Source organism: Canis lupus, chromosome 35 (assembly GCF_011100685.1).
Source record: "Canis lupus familiaris isolate Mischka breed German Shepherd chromosome 35, alternate assembly UU_Cfam_GSD_1.0, whole genome shotgun sequence".
Taxonomy (NCBI): domain Eukaryota; kingdom Metazoa; phylum Chordata; class Mammalia; order Carnivora; family Canidae; genus Canis; species Canis lupus.
The window spans coordinates 2,103,698-2,108,678 of record NC_049256.1 but is presented as its reverse complement, the minus strand read 5'-3'; the positions used below and the strand labels follow the sequence as shown (position 1 = coordinate 2,108,678).

The following is a 4,981-nucleotide window of genomic DNA, read 5'->3' as shown; positions in this document are numbered from 1 at the left end:
TCGCCAGAGCCCTTCCCAGCCCGGTGCACACTTGCTCCATGGGGCGCTGCCTGTGTGGGGTCCCCGGCAGCCCGTCTGGCCGCCCCTCCCCGGGCCTCTGCCCTGGTCCCTGACCCCGCGGCCCCCTTGTCGCGCGGCGGCCTAGCCCGGGCTGAGGCCTGGGGCGCCCCTGTGCGTGCCCCGCTCCTGGGTCCCCTCCGCAGCCTGGGGAGCCGGGCCGGGGCCACGGGGACGCCTCTCCTCGCCCGCCCCAGCTGCCCGCCGCCGCGGCCCTCACCGCCGGGCCCGAGGCTGCGGCCACCACGTGCTGGGCCGCGGTGAGGTCAGGGTGCCAGGCCTGCTCCAGGCCCCGAGCCGCCCGGGCCCCCAGGCCGCGGCGAGGTGGGGGCACCAGGCCTGCTCCAGGCCCCGAGCCGCCCAGACCCCCAGGCCGCAGTAAGGTCGGGGTGCCAGGCCTGCTCCAGGCCCCGAGCCGCCCAGACCCCCAGGCCGCAGTAAGGTCGGGGTGCCAGGCCTGCTCCAGGCCCCGAGCCGCCCGGGCCGCCGACGGCACAGCTCGGTGATGGCCACCCCTCGGGACGCTGCTCCCTCGCGTGGGACACGGGGGCCCCTCAGGGTCCCCACATTCCTTTCCCTTTAAAGGGTCTGTAGCAGCTCAGTGCGCGGCTGGGGCCTTGACCGAGGACCCCCCCTCCCCCCGCAGGGTTCACAGCCCACGTCCTTCTCCCCGGGGCGGCCGCGGTCCCGGTCGGCGGCTGCGGCTCCCCCTGAGCCACTCCCGGGCTTGGGGCCGCCCTCTGCTCACGGGGTCACCGGGCTCCCCGTCCCGGCGTCTCTGCCCTGATGTCCTTGTCACATGAGGACAGCAGTCCTGCCCGGTCACGTCCATCAGAGCCCAGCCCCGGGGCACCGGGTCGCCGACGGGCTGGGGCACCGGGGCAGCACCCACCTCGGCCCGGGGCGCTGGGGGCCTGCGGGGCCTCGGGGCCCGGCCCAGGTAGGGGAGGCCTCGAGGCGGTGGCCGAGGGGAGCGGGGCCTCTGACAACATTTCAATGATGAGAAGGCGGTTTCAGGATTGCTGTGCTTACCCTTCTGAACCTACGGCTGCCAGATTTTCCAGTAAACCTCCCTGTGAAGGTCGGGGATTTTCCTGTCCCGACGTCTGGCCGCCGGTCCTGCCCCCAGACGGCTGAGTGGACGCGGGCCCCGGTCGCACACGTCCCCCGCGGCCGCGGCCTCCTCTGTGGCTCGGCGTCCGGTGCCCTTCATCCGGCTCCTGGCCTTTCACAGTAATTTGAGGATAGACGTGAGCCCGACGCGGCCCAAGGCTCCAAGCGGGGCGGCTGGGACCAGGGAACACGGGGCAGGCCGCCCTCGGGGGAGTACGGTGGCCCGGGCCCTGGGTGAAGCCCCATCCGCTCCTGTCCCGGGAGCCCTGCTGCCTGCAATCTGGAACCTTCCAGGCCATCCCGCCCAGCCCCTCCTCCCTGGTCTCTTGGAGGCCCTTCCACTGCAGGTCCAGAACCTTCCAGGCCATCATCCACAGCCCGATCCTCCCCAGTCTCCTGCAGGCCCTTCAAACTAGGCTTCAGAACCTTCCAAGACATCCTGCCCAGCCCCTCCACCCGTGTCTCTTGTAGGCCCTTCCAACTGCATTTCCAGAACCTTCCAGGCCATCTTGCCCAGCCCCTCCTCCCTGGTCCCCTGCAGGCCCTTCCAACTGCGTTTCCAGAACCTTCCAGGCCAGCCCAGCCCAGCCCCTCCTCCCTGGTCTCCTGCAGGCCCTTCCAACTGGGGGTCCAGAACCTTCAGGCCATCCTGGTCCAGCTCCTCCTCCCTGCTCTCTTGGAGGCCCTTCCAACTGCAGGTCCGGAACCTTCCGGGCCATTCTGGCCCAGCCCCTCCTACCTGGTCCCTGCAGGCCCTTCGAACTGGGTTTCAGAACCTTCCAGGCCATCCCGCCCAGCCTATCCTACAGGCCCTTCCAACTGCAGGTCCAGAACCTTCCAGGCCATCCAGGCCAAGCCCCTCCTCCCTGGTTTCCTATAAATCTTTCCAACTGTGGGTCCAGAACCTTCCAGTCCATCCCAGCTGAGCCCCTCCTCCCTGGTCTCCTGCAGGTCCTTCCAACTGTGGTTCTAGACCCTTCCAGGCCATCCCGCCCAGCCCCTCCTCCTCGGTCTCCTACAGGCCATTCCAACTGGGAGTCCAGAACCTTCCAGGCTATCCCAGCTGAGCCCCTCCTCCCTGGTCTCCTATAGGCCCTTCTAACTGTGGGTCCAGAACCTTCCAGGCCATCCTGCCCAGCCCCTCCTCCCGGGTCTCATGCAGGCCCTTCCAACTGTGGGTCTAGAACCCCTGCAGGCCCTCTCAGCGCCATCCCTTCCCTGCGTGGTAGGAATTGTGCCCCAGCCTCAGCATGTGTCACTGGAGCGGCCAGTGTCCTGCCCTGACATCGGGAGGGACGGGGACGGGGTGCTGCAGCACTCGCTCTGCTCCCAGGGCCCTGGGTCCCCCGTGCTTGCACAGTGCCCTCCCAGCGCTCCCTGGGCCCCGCGCCCCCCAGCCGACGCCGGGCCCCCCACTCGGTGCCTGCTGTCGCCCCCACGCTACGCAGCCGGACAAGGCACCACCGATGATGAGGCTGCCCTGGGGGTCACCCGATGCGGCCCTGCTCTCCGGGCACCGGGTGCCCTCGGCCCCTGGGCCCGGCCCGGCGGGTTTCCCCAGCGCCTCCCCACCGCCACAGCCCCTGCTGCTGTTCCACCGGGGGCTCCTTGGTTTCTTGTAAAAGACGAGGTTCGAGTAACCCCGAAGCTCTATTCCCACCTTATTTCATAAACACAACAGGGAAATGCCGGTGACACAGGCGTGTTTTCGAGCTCTGCAGTGGAAACACACCACTTCCTCCCACTGAGTCAGGTGGGTCACAGTCCCTGTCGGGCTCCGGGTGCCGCAGCTGCTTCATGCCACTGACACTCGACTGCTGTGTCACTATTTCCACTGAAAATTTTTACTCTCCCAGTGGAACTCAGCCATTCACAAGGCTGTGGGGTGTTTTGTGTGTGTCTGTGTTTGTGTGTGTGGTTTTCTCGGTAAGGATTGCGTTAAGTCAACAGCGGGGGGGGGGGGGGGAGGAGGGGTCAGTGGGCTCGCTCAGCATCCACGGGCAGCCCTGCCCCCCTGCACCCCCGGCTCAGGAGGCACCGGCCTCTGGACATCTCGCCCCCAGGTAGCAAGTCAAACAGGAGCCGGGCACGATCAGGGACAGGAGGCAGGAGTGGCCGGAGCCTGGCGCCCGGTTGGCTGCCCCAGGTGTCGCCGGCACGAGGCCCAGGGCCAGGCTGCCGCCTCACTGCTGCCGTCAGACCTGCAGGCCTGCTGGGCACTAGACGCTGTCTGTTCCGTGATGCCCTAGGTGCTGCGGCCGCAGCTCTCGACTCCCCATCCCAAACCTGTCAGCGTCTTCCCGCTGCCTGCACACGCGGGGTCCCTGCCAGGAGCACCCTCCGTCCCTGGGGCCCCTGCCCATCCCCAGCAGAAGGTGCCCACCCTCGCCGTCCTGCGTGGGGGCTGTGGGAAGGCTGGAGGGCTCCTCCGGGTGGGGAGAGGTCGCACCCAGAAGGCTACAGCACTGGCCAGGCAGGCAGGTGGCCAGGTCCTGGGAATGATATGGAGAAGCTTCCGGAAGCCCAAGAGTCTGGGAAAACCAGAACTGGAAGCCAGGTAGGAGCCTAATATTCCAAATATTTCCATAAGAAAATGTCGCCTGGCATTTAGCAGACAGAGACCTTTCCCGGGCAAGGGGACCTGCGGAGCCCACAGGCGGGAACGCTGGCCCTCTGGCCTCGGTGGGAAGCTCCCCCTCAAGCGCAGCAGCTCCGGACACCCCGCCTGGGCCACTGCCTGCCCCCCTCTCCCAGCCTGGGCCCCACTCTTTGCACCCAGGCCATCCTCTCCCAGCCGCAGCGTCTGTCTGAACTCCAGCTTTGGAAAGCCCGTGGTGACCCCAGTGCTTTTGCACGTCCGGTAAACACAGTGAGTGCCACCACCCGCCCCACCCAGCGGTGCTCCAGGTCCCTTTACTTCCGTTGCTCCATCTAAAGGTTCCTACCATCCCCTCATGGAGGGGTCCAGGCGCCAGCAACCCTATCTAGCTGCTAGTCTAGTCCCAAAGTCCAACTACTGCCACGGCCTTCCCTGAACACTTGGTAACCCCAGGCCCGCGGGCCACGAAGCTCGAGTAGTCTTTCCCGACCGCCAGAGACCCAGCAGGATCCAGGTCACGTCTGCGCCCCTTGAAGGACTGATTGCCCCTCAAGTTTTTCTATCTCAATCTCCAATTTTAATACAATGCGAAGCTGCATCAAGTATAAGATGTATTTGTCATTGTCAATCCATTCTTTGCTATTTTTCCTTTAAACTGTTTCTTGGAAAAAATAAAAATAAATAAAAGAAAGAAGAAAGAAAGAAAGAAAGAAAGAAAGAAAGAAAGAAAGAAAGAAAGAAAGAAAGAAGAAAGAAAGAAAGAAGAAGAAGAAAGAGAAAGAAAGAAAGGAAAGAAAGAAAGAAAGAAAGAAAGAAAGACAGAAAGAAAGAAAAAAAGAAGGAAGGACAGGGAAGGAAGGAAGGAAGAAGAAAGAAAGAAGAAAGAAAGAAAGGAAAGAAAGAAAAGAAGAAAGAAAGAAAGAAAGAAAGAAAGAAAGAAAGAAAGAAAGAAAGAAAGAAAGAAAGAAAAACTGTTTCTTGGGACAGTTCCTACGGTGGCTTCTGGAAAGGTCTGGATGGACCTGGGCTCCTGAGTGTGGCTTTTTAACCTTCATACCTGTTTTGTTCCAGAGACTCTATTTCGTAACACCAAAGTTAAAAACCACAGAAACCCGAGTTACCAGCCAGCAGGCAGGAAGATGTGTTCCATTTTGTTTATTTACAACGATTCTAATGAATCCCCTGACTTATTGCTTGAAACTCTGAAAAACC

The 4,981-nt window shown here is 62.9% G+C and overlaps 1 long non-coding RNA gene across 1 annotated transcript; it reads left to right on the top strand.

Annotated features, from left to right (window-relative positions):
• Positions 1-1,548: 1,548 nt before the first annotated feature.
• LOC119867595 lies at positions 1,549-4,396 on the top strand. The gene is made up of 3 exons (XR_005384104.1): positions 1,549-1,868; positions 2,852-2,923; positions 3,234-4,396. It is a non-coding gene; the product is annotated as an uncharacterized LOC119867595 (long non-coding RNA).
• Positions 4,397-4,981: the final 585 nt, after the last annotated feature.